General features: G+C 44.1%; 1 protein-coding gene across 6 annotated transcripts in view; it reads left to right on the forward strand.

Annotated features, from left to right (window-relative positions):
• KLHL18 (kelch like family member 18) overlaps nucleotides 1-14,216 on the forward strand; it is a 60,451-nt gene that overhangs the window by 4,934 nt on the left and 41,301 nt on the right. The window lies entirely within an intron of this gene.

A 14,216-nucleotide genomic window follows, 5' to 3' on the forward strand; every position in this document is an offset into this window, starting at 1 on the left:
CAACCTGCCATTTTGAATTTTTTTTAGCTTCTGATGAATTTTGAATGATTTTATCTGGACAAAATGTTCATTGCCTTAAATGACTTTGCCGGCCGGGTGTGGTGGCTCACGCCTGTAATCCCAGCACTGTGGGAGGCCAAGACAGGTAGATCATGAGGTCAAGAGATCGAGAACATCCATGCCAACTTGGTGAAACCCCATCTCTACTAAAAATACAAAAATTAGCTGGACATGCTGGCGTGGGCTAGGCAGGAGAATCGCTTGAACTCGGGAGGCACAGGTTGCCATGAGCCAAGATCGCGCCACTGCACTCCAGCCTGGGGACAGAGCGAGACTCTGTCTCAAAAACAACAAAAAAGACCTCTGCACTAATTCATTAGCCTGCACTTTACAAATGAAGACCCAAGCCCAGAAGGGGAAGAGACTCGTTCAAGGTCACAGGTTGAGTTAAGCAGCATTGGGACTAAACTCTTTGTCTCCATATTCAGGGTCAGGTGTTCTCTCATGCTCTCCTGTTGCCTCTTCTGTCACTGTCGGTAAATGAACTGATTTCAGCTGCTGCCACATGAATTAATCTACCTCAGATCTACTGTATTCATCCTTAAGGGCGTGTCATCTTTTCTCTCTTCCTGAATTATAGGGAGAACGTGAAAGTGAGTATTAGCATTCATGCCACATTCTCAAAATTCACTGCCAACACTTGAACCTAGGCTTAATTTCCTTTTGGGAAATATTTGAAATTTAAATTCATTGGGAGCCTGTCGGATAGTGAAGTAGAGGCATGACAGAAAAGAGTAACATATTCATTAAAAAAAAAAAAATCACTTTTGTATCTCCAATGGCTTGAAGCTGTTATGAGGAAAAGCCCATGGTTCTTTTCCTTGGCAAATCATTTTATCTTAAAAGTTATGAGGATTGTAGTGCAAGACTTCTTGGCATAAGGCTTGGCCTAGGTAGACAGATTTGCATCCATGGAAGCTCTCGTCCCCTCTTCCCTGAGTTGAGTTTCGTGTCCTTTGCTCTGGGCTGCCAGGAGCCCAAGGCTCAGGCAGTGTTGTCTGATTCATCTGGGTCTAGCCATTTGGGCACACTCACTAGATTTAATGAGTTTTTCTTCTTAGTCATAAGATTTGGAGCCAGATTCATATGTTTATTTTTTTCCCTTATGCTTCTGTAAGGCTTTGAAGTTCATATATTTCTGCTTTCCCTTTATCTCACACATTTATTTTCTTTTTGAGTGACAGCAGAATGAGGTCACCAAACCTGAGTATTATTCACAGGGCCATAAGCTTAAAGGAGAGAGGAGCTCCCTATATAGACACACACCCTTTGTTTTGCAACCGCTGATAAATGGTTCCTGAAAGATCTGCTGGCATTAGCCTTCTCAGCATTTTCCCAAGGCTCCTGCCAAGGTTTTGAACCTGGCTCTGATAATTTAGCCCTCAGAAGGAAATGTTTTTTCCATGGATGAAAGGTACAGTATTAGAATATTTCCTTGTGTGACCAACTAAATGTAGGCACACAATTTTCACGAAATTGGCTTCAAGAGCTACGCATTTGAATCTGGAATCTTGCCTAATTTGTTGTCACCACTGGCTTTGTGATGAAAGAGTAGGTGGAGAAGGATATGAGGAAATGAATTAAGGGCTTGTCGATGCATGCCATTTTTATGTTGTGTATAGTACAGTGAGTTACACAGGGTTAATTATAGATCTAGAATAATCATATTAAAAGGAGCTGTAGGCTGGGCACAGTGTTTCATACCTGTAATCTCAGCACTTTGGGAGGCGAGATGGAAGGATCGCTTGAATCCAGGAGGTCAAGGCTGCAGTGTGAGCCATGGTTGAACCGCTGCACTCCAGCCTGGCAATAGTATGACTCTGTCTCAAAAAAAGGAAAAAGGGAATTGTAGAGGTTCCCTATCAAAGCTATCATTTTACATGTGTATGCATGGACATAGAGTGTGGAATGAATGGAGACTGGAGTGGAGTGAGGGATGAGGAATTACTGGGTACAATGTACATTATTCAGATGATGGTTACGCTAAAATCCCAGCCTTCACCACTATGCAATATATCCATGTATCAAAACTGCACTTGTACCCATAAATTTATACAAATAAAAACATTTTTAAGCCATCATTTTACAGATGTAAAAAACCCTGAGGCTTAGAGCTATTAAGGGATTTGCCCACGGCACAAAGCTATATCAGCTGAGATCTAACACAGCTGTTTATTGGTGGAAGCCATGCTTTTACATCCTGTCAGATTATTCACCTGCCCTGCTGATGGTATGAAGCAGAGTAGGGAACAAAGCATCCTTAGTGTCATTCTTGAGTACAGAGGGCAGGGATATGAATGTCCAGATGCCACACCAACATTTTATTTCAGGAGAGAAGATGCAGGCTTTTTCTACTAGTCTCTTAGACATATGAATTCTTGACTCTGATTTTGAAATGACATTGTATTAGAAACTTGTGCTTCTGAATATTGCTCATTACCAGGGTTTTCTACTGACATTTTTCATGTAGTTAGGTTTATCTCTCTCTATGTAGTTAGCTTCATCTTCCTCTTTTTTTTTTTTTCCTTGAGACAGGGTCTCTTCTCTCGCCCCGGCTGGAGTACAGTGGTGGGATCACAGCTCACTGCAGCCTCGAAATCTCTGGCTCAAGCCATCCTCCTACCTCAGCCTCCCAAGTAGCTGGGACCACAGGTGTGTGCCACCACGCCTGGCTAATTTTGTTTATTTTTTGAGAGATGGGGCCTCACCTTATTGCCTAGGCTGGTCTCAAATTCCTGGGCTCAAGTGATCCTCCTGCCTCCACCTCCGGAAGTGCTGGGATTACAGGCATGAACCACCACACCTGGCCCAGCCTTGTCTCTTTCTAGTGAGCTATCAGAACTGAGAGGAAGAACATGCTCCTTGAGGGGCACAGCACTTGTTATATGAATTTCATATCAAAAATTCAGTTTTAATCTCCTTGTTCAAGTTATGTTGTGGATAATGCTATTAAATTTGGACACCAATTAGGTGAATTAGAGAGCTTGATGCTGCCTGACATGTGGGTAGGGAAAGAGAGTTGGAGGTACAGCTTGGACGATCCATTATCAGCCAAGCAACATTCATCATGTTCACCCTAAGGCTTATGGAGCTTGGCCGGCTGACTCACCAGGTACATTTAAGAAGCCTGTGCTTGGGGATGTTTCTTAACTGCAGATAATTCCTTTATTATTCTGTACATGAGACTCCATTGTTTGCCTCTTAGCCCCACTTGGTTTAGCTTGGAGGCTAGTTGATGGAAGATGAGACCACAGTGTTTTTCTAAAGGTGTATCCCTAGCCCTTCCCAAATTACAAGCATGGCAGCTACCTTTCTACTTTGGAACTTGTTGAGTATTGGCACTCTCGTTGCCTCTTTGGCATGGAACCAGCCAGCTGGCCTGTGGTTAGCTTAAGAAGACCTTAGGGGCCGGGCGCGGTGGCTCAAGCCTGTAATCCCAGCACTTTGGGAGGCCGAGGCGGGTGGATCACGAGGTCAGGAGATCGAGACTATCCTGGCTAACATGGTGAAACCCCGTCTCTACTAAAAATACAAAAAACTAGCCGGGCATGGTGGCGGGCGCCTGTAGTCTCAGCTACTTGGGAGGCTGAGGCGGGAGAATGGCGTGAACCCGGGAGGTGGAGCTTGCAGTGAGCCGAGATCACGCCACTGCACTCCAGCCTGGGAGACACAGCGAGACTCCGTCTCAAAAAAAAAAAAAAAAAAAAGACCTTAGGAAGAACATCTGAACAGTTGATTACATCACTGCTTTTTTCCAATTGGGGACAAAAGTGGGTGAACCAAGGTGCATGAACTAAGAGTTGACAAGCGTTTTCTGGAAAGGGCCAGATAGTAACTATTTAAGGATTCATGGGAAATATAGTTTCCCTTGCAGCTACTTAACTGATGCTATAGTGCAAAAGCAGCTCTACACAGTATTTAAATGAATGGGTGTGGCTGTGTTCCAGTGAAACTACAAAAGAAGCATCAGTTGAATCCGTTGGCTATAGTTTCTGACCTCTGTTATATACTGATAGGGCCTCTAAGGCTTTTGAAGTAGGTTTTATTTTTATTATTTGTTGCCCCAGCATATACTTCTGTAGTTTCAACACAGTATTTAGGAATTGAAGCATTTCTTGTTAAAGAATACAAATGAACTAGAAGCGAAAAAATTTCTCCCAGCTTACTACAGGTGATCATGTTACTATACTGACTAGTGAGTGAGTAAGTGACATAGAAGTTACTGTTAAATTTAGCATCTCATTTGTAAAGCCTTCCAGCTCTGCTAGAACTTGAAGCAGAATGTTTCCAAAGTCCTAACTAAAGACACCATGTTCCCATCTGTCTCAGTTGAAGCTGAGGATGCTTAGCTGCTTGCAGAATGGCCGGCCAGAGGAGACCCTGATGGCTCTTAGGTTCCAGTGGAACAGACAGTCTGTGTTCAGGGCCTTAAAGGTAAAGGTCAGAGCTTGGGCTTTTGGCAGGCAAAATAGAGAAGCTGTAGTTCAAATATGACCCAATATAATGGTATGTGTGGGCAGAGTGTTCTGAATAGCTGATCAGAACACAAAAATGCTTTTCACGCCTATAATCCCAGCACTTTGGGAGGCCAAGTTGGGTGGATCACCTGAGGTCAGGAGTTCGAGACCCAGCCTGACCAACATGGTGAAACCCCATCTGTACTAAAAATATAAAATTAGCCAGGCGTGGTGGCGCATGCCTGTAGTCCCAGCTACTCGGGAGGCTGAGACGGGAGAATCACCTGAACCCAGGAGGTGGAGGTTGCAGTGAGCCGCGATCACGCCATTGCACTCCAGCCTGGGCAACAAGAGCGAAACTCCATTTAAAAAAAAAAAAAAAACTTTCAAAAAATAAGCTAAAGAACAGGTAGATACTTGTACACCAATGTTCATGGCAGCATTATTCACAATAGCCAAAAGGTGGAAGCCACCCAAGAGTCTACCAGTGGGTGAATGGATAAGCAAAATATGGTATACGGCTGGGCGCAGTGGCTGACACCTACCATCCCAGCACTTTGGGAGGCCAAGGCAGGCAGATGGCATGAACCCAGGAGTTTGAGACCAGCCTGGGCCACGTGGCAAAACCTTGTCTCTACAAAAAATACAAAAATTAGCCAGGGATGGTGGTACGCACCTGTAGTCCTAGCTACTTGGGAGGTTGAGGTGCGAGGATCACCTGAGCCCCGGGAGGTCAAGGCTGCCGTGAGCCATGATTACACCACTGCACTCCAGCCTGGGCAACAGCGACACCCTGTCTCCAAAAAAAAAAAAAGTGTATAATACAGTGAAATATTATTTAGCCTTTAAAAGGAAGAAAATTCTGCTGCAACATGGGTGAACCTTGAAGACATTATACTAAGTGAAATGAGCCAGTTACAAAAGGACAAATGTTGTGTGATTCCACTTACATGAACTACCTAGAATAGTCAAATTCATGAAGACAGAAAGTGAAATGGTGATTGCCCAGGGCCAGTAGGAGGGGGGATGAGAGGTACTGTTTAATGGGTATAGTTTCAGTTTGGGAAGATGAAGAATTCTGGAGACAGAAAGTGGTGATGGTTATAGAATGTACTTAATGCCGCAGAACTGTACACTTAAACATGGTTAAAATGGTAAACTGTATGTTATTTATATTTAATCCAGTTTTCAAAAGATAGGTAATTAGTTCAAGAAGACTTGTTACCAGGTGGGCAAGAGAGATTGCTTATAGTGCTTTGTGACTGTAGACACTAAAAACAGAATTTGTCTCTGCGTTGAAACCCAATGAGTAGAAACATCTGATGCTAAGGAGTAATCTTTCCTACTCTTTATTTTTGTACTATGGCACCTCAGCTGTTAAGAGCCAAATTGTATTAGCTCAGCCCTGTAGCTGCACTTCAAATGGTCACTTAAAAGGGATTGCCTTCTAGAAGGTACCTACTTAGGAGATGCAGATGCGTTGTGAGCTTATTTTTCTTGGGTTGATTTGTATGCTCTAAATGTCGTGTAACGTTGACAGAGCTATTCTGAGGACCAGCAAAACAAGCCATGCTAACATGTCTTCCAAGTAAAGGTGTGTTGGCATCATCTGCAAATTACAGATAGCTTTCAAATCTATATTTCTACTTCATTTGTCCTGTGGGTCCTCATACTCATTATGTCTAAAATGAACACCCTTGCCCGTCTCTTGTTTCCTCTATGTAAGGAGGGGACACAATCCATCTAGTCATGCACAGTTGAAACTTTGGGATTGACTTTGGCTCATCTTCTCTTATGTGTATTTTGTGACACTTATTACAATAGTAATTACATAATTATTTATAGTGTTGTCACTCCACAAGAGCAAGGCTGTGACTGAATTATTTACTGAGGTATCTACATAATAGCTTCTCAGTAAACCACTGTCCTAATTGAGATCCTTTTCATCTTTTACCTAACCCAGGATTTCTTTAACTTTACTAGCATGTTGAGAGAATTCTTACCAACCCTCTAGAGAATGAGCCCATGAGCCTTGGGCTACTAACAGATTGTTTTTCCTCAGGCTTAATTCTGATCTTGTTCTGCTCTGAGTGGCTTCTCATTTCATTTTCATTCAACAGGATGCTGAGCAGGTATGTCAGCACCTTCCATGTGCCAAGCATGGTTCTAGGTGCTGAGGGTGCAGCAGTGAGCAGAGTAGGCCAAGCCTTTTTGAGTATGCGCTTACATCCTGGGGGAGTGGCAGACAATAAACAGACGGAAGATCAGTGGTGATCAGTGCCATGAAGAAAAGTAAAGCAGGAGCCAGCCTCTGAATAGAGATCTAAATGAAGTGAGGGAGCAATCCAGGAGGATATCTGAAGGCAGAGGGAAGAGTAAGCATGGAGCCCTGAGGTAGGAGCACACTTGGTGTTTTGGGGAAACAGTGAGAAGCCAGAATGGTAAGGGCAGAGTGACTGAGGAGAAAAGTGCAAGGACACGAGGTCAGAGAAGTAGCCCCCCAGGCCTAGCACAGTTCCTTGCATGGTACGGTATGGGTCAGTAAATACATTATGAATGAATGAAACCAAGCAATAATTGTGTATTTATGAATGAAGAATCAGGGCAGAGTGTTAGAGGTATACCTAAGGTATAGAAAGTTAGGATGCATATTCTGTGGTTCATGAAGACAGCACTGCATTTTGCTTGCACTTTCCCCTTCTGCCATTTAGGAGAGATGATGATAATGGCCGGAGTCAGAAGACTAATTCTGGCTTGTTCTTTTTTTTTTTTTTTTTTAATTATACTTTAAGTTCTAGGGTACATGTGCACAACGTGCAGGTTTGTTACATATGCATACATGTGCCATGTTGGTATGCTGCACCCATCAACTCGTCAGCACCCATCAACTCGTCATTTACATCAGGTGTAACTCCCAATGCCATCCCTCCCCTTTCCCCCCTCCCCACAAGGAAATTCTATTCTGCACACAGTGACAATCAGAGATTAGAAACTTGTCAGCGGAGCCGGGAGTCTAGCAGAGCTGCTCAGCTCTCCATGGTTGTAAAACGTGTCCCTACCTCATGTTGGGGAAAGCTTGTGTTTTCCATGTATATGGCTTAGCATTTTACGTAATCAAGGTGTCTGAGGGGTAATGGGAATGCAGAAGCAGCAGGTGGTGGCTAGTTTTCTGTAGGATTTAGGAAAGAACTGCTGATTTAACGGAATCTGATTATTCTAAGCTGCTCATAGAAATCCGCCAGTCACAGCCGTCTCGGACGTCAGAGGGAGAAGCTTAAGCATGTTCTGTTGTTCACAGCCATTCTGGTTGACTTCTCTAAGACTTCCAGCTGTATTCTTGATATTCAGAGTCCTGCAGACGTGGTCCCTCTCTGCTGTTCTCCCCTACTTTCCCATGGTGTCCTCTTGCGTCAGCTGGCCATCTCTCTGTGACTGTGTTCTCCCTCCTCTGGGCCTTTGCTTTAGTGTTCCTTTGGCTTGGCGTATCTGCTCACATCTGCCAAGCAGAGCCCTATCCATGCTTTAGGCTTCTATATTTTCTTCCTTTGCTTTCTTTCTTCCCTTGCTTTCCCTTTCCCTTTCTCTTTCTCCTCTATTCTTTTTTCTTTCTTCAGGGTCTCGCTCTTGCCCAGGCTGGTGCAGTGGTGCAAAGATAGTTGATTATAACCTCGAATTCCTGGGCTCAAGTGATCTTCCCACCTCAGCTTTCCGAGTAGCTGGAATTACAGGTGTGTGCCACCACGCTCAGTTAATTAAAAAAAAAAACATTTTTTTTTTTTGGTAGATATAGGGTCTTGCTTTGTTGCCCAGGCTGGTCTCGAACTCCTGGCCTCAAGCAATCCTCTCGCCTCGGCCTCACAAAGTGCTTTGTAGCCACTGTGCCCGGCCCCTTCCATGTTTTTTTTTCTCAAAGGGACACATGCCATCTTTCTTGTGCTCTGCCCTATCACAGTGGGGGGTTGTGTGAAGTCCCATCTCTCTGAAGACAGGCTTTTCCTATCCCTCCAGGTGTAGTTCATCTCCCCCTTTTCCATTGCACCTTAACCCCTCGTTACTCAGTGTTGTCATTGGACTAATAGCATCAGCATCACCTGGGTGGGGGCGTGTTCGAAGTGCAGAATTTCAGGTCTCACCTCAGACCTACTGAACTAGAATCTGGTGCTTCTTACGTCCTGTGCACATTAAAGTTTGAGAAGCATTGCTGCCACTCATTGGTCCTACTCCCCTTACCGGTCTGAACAGGATGTAGATGTGTTCGAGTGTTTTTCTTCCCCTCTAGATGTTGAACTCCTGAATTGTGAGCCATCTCTTACCTAGTATAGTTCTTAGCATGTTTCAAGCACTTAAAAGTATTTACTGAATTACCCTAACTGACCCCGACATTATGTTTGAGATGCTTGTTCAGTCAACATACTATATAAATGCATTTACCTGTGCTTGGTGCTGTGTAGGTACGTGAGACACCCTGCTGTGAATGGGCGTCAGCCTCTGTCTTTGACATTTATAGATGAGTGTGGAAGATAGAGATACACCAATTACTAATAATTATGGGAAAAGGCAGAATCTGATAAATTCTGTAACTGCATAGGCATCACCAGAGGCCTAAGGGAACATCGAAGGAGTAGCCAATATTTACAATTCTGAGGGTTTGTGACTATTTCATGGAAATGATGGTATTTATTTGGTACATTGCAAGATGAATAGGACTTTGACAGACAGGTACAGTGGAAAGAGGCATTCCAGGCCAGGGGAGAGTGTTCAGAGGCCCAGGCATGAAAGTACACCTACATGTTTCTCAAATAAGTAAGACATAGAGGAGCAAGGTGGAAGGTGGGATTGGAGCCGTAGGTTGAGTGCAGACTGTGAACTTAAATTTTCATGGTAAGGAGTCTAGACTGCTAAGAAACACCTGCAAATCAGTTGAAGTTGGTACAGTTACATGTTCAGTGGTTCCTGAAGGCTCTGCCCTCTCGTCTCCCTTCCTCTGTTCCCATTCTACCTTGCTGGATATGAGTGGTAGGAAGTAGGGGGAGGGTTTGGAAGAAGTGGGAAGCAGCCTGAATGTTTTAGCCAGCTGTTTATATGGGACTGGAGCCCCAAGTCCTTTTTTAGTGTCAGCTGGTCAGCTACTTCCTTCCTCACCCCCTTCCTGTGTCACTACCCAGTGGGGCACTCTGAAGCAGAGAGACCAAAGCTCCATCACAGAGTGTTCAAAGAGTGTGCTCTAAAATGCTATCGAAAACCGCAGGCTGAGCCCAGTATGTTTTATTATACTTGCCATCAGTTTCTTTTTTTTTTTTTTTTTGAGACGAGTCTCGCTCTGTCGCCCAGGCTGGAGTGCAATGGCCAGATCTCCGCTCACTGCAAGCTCCGCCTCCCGGGTTTACGCCATTCTCCTGCCTTAGCCTCCCAAGTAGCTGGGACTACAGGCGCCCGCCACCTCGTCCGGCTAGTTTTTTGTATTTTTTAGTAGAGACGGGGTTTCACCGTGTTAGCCAGGATGGTCTCGATCTCCTGACCTTGTGATCTGCCTGTCTTGGCCTCCCAAAGTGCTGGGATTACAGGTTTGAGCCACCGTGCCCGGCCGCCATCAGATTCTTAACCCGAAGAGTTTATGAGGACTCATCATTTCTGCTTGTGGTAGTATTATATGAACCTGTGTCTCTCTGCCCATATTCTAGGCTGGCATTCAGGCCATCAGCATTCAAGGTGAAAGAATCCCCCCACTTCCATTTCCTTATATGCCATCTTGTTAGAAACCCACAAAGTAGCTAGTGTGGTCTGTTTATTTCTTCAGGACTGGGAATGCACTGTTACCCTGGGAGTCAAGCCCTCCACAAATTGACCCTAAGCCTCACCATCTTTTTCTTGAGCCTTTTACTTCAGCCAATTTTCAGATGAGATGAGAAGGTCATGCTTTTCCACCTTTGAGCTCCCACTTTGACCAGCTCTGCCAGTCCTAAGCCAGAAGGTCAACAGTTAAAAAGAAGAAGTAAAATTCATCAGAAATGTTGTTACTTGTTTGTATCTCAGATGAAGCCTATTTTTAGATGAAGTAGGCTTTAGAATTCATTAAGTACAACTGAGTGTGAGGCACTGTGTTAAGTACTAGGATATAACCTTCCTTTCTTTGGGAAGAATATTCAGCCTAGATGGAGAGACATTCATTAGGACAATATAATGTGTGCTATAGTGGAGGCTTGTACCAAGTGCCACAGGAAGGAGAGAGCTGACTGCCTGGAAGTCAGAGGCTCCTCAGAGGAGGGAACATTTGCACTGAATCTTCAAGGATGAGGAATCCTTCACTGGGCATAAAAATGAGGGGATAAGAATCCTACCTGAGGGAACAAGACAATTTCTGGGAATTGCCAACAGTTTAGAAGAGAGTCATGGTGGGGGATAAAACTGGATGGGGGCCAGGTGCAGCAGCTCACACCTATAATCCCAGCACTTTGGGAGTCTGATGCAGGAGGATGCCTTAAATCCAGGAGTTCAAGACCAGCCTGGGCAACAAAGTGAGACCCCTATCTCTACCAAAAATAAAAAAATTAGCCAGGCACATTGGCATGCACCTATAGTCCCAGCTACTTGGGAGGATCACTTAAGCCCAGGAGTTCGAGGCTGCAGTGAGCTATGGTTGTGTCACTACACTGCAGCCTGGGCAAGAGTGAGACCCTGTCTTTAAAAAAAAGAGAGAGAAAAAAAACCTGTTTAGGGTTTAGATCTGACTTGTAGGCAGTAGGGAGCCCCCTAAAATGGAGACTGACATGACCAGACTCAGTTATATGTTGAGTTGACTCATTCCGAATCATCATTTATTCAACAAATACTGAATATTAATTTCTGACTATTCCGGAAAACATGAAACATACAAAGATTGCCCCCTTGGTGGAGCCCATGTTTTAGTAAGGATAGGTAAGTTAATTATATCAGGTCACCACCATTTGCTCTTGTCAAAGTTACTAATGACCTCCACAATATAGAGCTAGTTCATAACTACGCAGATCTCCATGTGCCACACTTTATAGTCACATCCAGCCCCCTTCCACCCACCATCTCTAATCTCTGGCAACCGTGAATTTGTTGTCTCTCATTTTGAAATTGTTATATAAATGAAATCATAGAGTTCATGACCTTTTTTCACCCAGCCTAATGCCCATGAGGTCCATCCAAGTTATTGTGCATATTGATCATTTTTTCCTTCATATTTCTGAGTAGTAGTCCATGATATGATTGTACCATAATTTGTTTAGCCATTTCCAACCATCAAAGGACATTTTTCAGGTTTTAGGTATTATGAATAAAGCTGCTATGAATATTCATGTACAGGATTTTGAGTGAACTTATTTTCATTTCTCTGTAATAAATGCCCAAGAGTAGAATTTTATGTCATGCAGTTTGTGTATTTTAGTTTTAGAAGAAATTGTCAAACTATTTTCCAGAGTAGCGATATCATTTTGCATTCCCTTTGACATATATGAGCGTGGTGGTTAATTTTATGTGTCCTCTTGGCTAGGCCCAGTTTGGTCAAACACCAGTCTAGATGTTGTTGTGAAGGTATTTTTTAGATGTGATTAACATTTCAATTAGTAGACTTTAGTTGAGTGCAGTGGTATATGCCTGTAATCCCAGCTACTTGGGAAGCTGGGGCGGAAGGATTGCTTGAGCCCAGGAGTTTGAAGCCAACTTGGGCAACATAGTGAGACCCCACCTCATTTTAAAATATTAAGTTAGTAGACTTTTCAGTAAAGTCAGTTACCTTCCATAGTGTGGGTGGGCCTCATACAGTCAGTGTAAGGCCTTAAAGAGCAGAAACTGAGCTTTCCCTGAAGAAGCGGTTCTGCCTCAAGATTGCGAACTAGGCTGGGTGCAGTGGCTCACTCCTATGATCCCTGCACTTTGGGAGGCTGAGGTAAGAGGATTGCTTGAGCCTAGGAGTTTGAGACCAGCACAGGCAACATAGTGAGACTCTGTCTCCACAAAATATAGAAAAATTAGCCAGATGTTATGGCACATGCCTGTAGTCCCAGCTACTCAGAAGACTGAGGCAGGAGGGTTGATTGAGCCTGGGAGGTCCAGGGTGCAGTGAGCCGTGATTGCACCACTGCACTCCAGCCTGTGTGACAGAGTGATACCGTGTCTCAAAAAAAAAAAAAAGATTGTAAGATAAAAACCCTACCTAAGTTTCCTGCATGCTCACCTGCCCTGGAGATTTCTGACTTAAGACTAACATCGAATCTTATCTGAATCTCCAGACTGCTAGCCCACACTGTGTATTTTGGATTTGCCAGCCCCCACAATTGCATGAGCCAGTTCCTTAAAATGAAAATAAGTTTCTCTCTCTCCCCAGTACCTCCTCCCTCTCTCTCTCTCACTCCCTGTCCTCTTTCCCTTCTCCATTCCCTTCTTCCCTCCCGCTGTCTTCCCCTTTTCCCTTCTCCCCCTCCCACTCTTCTCCCTCACCTCTCTTTCCCCACCTCCCTCTTTTCCTCCTTCCCACTCTCTTCCTCATTAGTTCTATTTCTCTGGAAAACCCTGACTACTATGGGTGACCCAATTCTTTTGCATCCTCACCAGCATTTTTTATATATATATGTGTGTGTGTGTATATGTGTGTGTGTATATATGTATAGACATATATGTGTGCATGTATATATGTGTGTATATGTGTGTGTGTATATGTGTGTATATATGTATATACGTATATGTGTGTATATATGTATATGTGTGTATATATGTGTGTATATATTATATATATTTAAATTCTCTTTATTTTTATTTTTAGTAGAGATGGGTTTTGCCATGTTGCCCAAGCTGGTCTTGAACTCCTGGGCTCAAGACCAGCTGGCATTACAAGCGTGAACCACCATGTTACAGACATGAACCACCACACCCAGCGTAGCATTTTATATGATCACTGTTTTTTATTTTAGCCATTCTGTTAAATGAGTAGTGGTATCTCATTGTGATTCCTTTTTTTTTTTTTTTTTTTTTGAGACAGAGTTTCACTCTTGTTGCCCAGGCTGGAGTGCAGTGGTACAATCTCAGCTCACTGCAACCTCCGTCTCCCAGGTTCAAGTGATTCTCCTGCCTCAGCCTCCCAGGTAGCTAGGATTACAGGATGTGCCACCATGCCCGGCTAATTTTTGTATTTTTTTTTTTTTTTTTTTTTTTTTTTTGAGACGGAGTCTCGCTCTGTCACCCAGGCTGGAGTGCAGTGGCCGGATCTCAGCTCACTGCAAGCTCCGCCTCCCGGGTTTACGCCATTCTCCGGCCTCAGCCTCCCGAGTATCTGGGACTACAGGCGCCCGCCACCTCGCCCGGCTAGTTTTTTGTATTTCTTAATAGAGACGGGGTTTCACCGTGTTAGCCGGGATGGTCTCGATCTCCTGACCTCGTGATCCGCCCGTCTCGGCCTCCCAAAGTGCTGGGATTACAGGCTTGAGCCACCGCGCCCGGCTAATTTTTGTATTTTTAGTAGAGAGGGGATTTCGCCATGTTGGTCAGGCTGGTCTTGAACTCTTGACCTCAGATGATCCACCCACCTTGACCTCCCAAAGTGCTGGGATTACAGTCGTGAGTCCTCGCACCCAGCCTCATTGTGATTCTAATTTGCATTTTGCTAATGGGTAACGATGTTGGACATCTTCTTACGTGTTTATTTGCCATCTGTATATCCTTTTAAATGGAATATCTTTT

This window comes from Macaca mulatta, chromosome 2 (genome assembly GCF_049350105.2).
Source record: "Macaca mulatta isolate MMU2019108-1 chromosome 2, T2T-MMU8v2.0, whole genome shotgun sequence".
NCBI lineage: Eukaryota > Metazoa > Chordata > Mammalia > Primates > Cercopithecidae > Macaca > Macaca mulatta.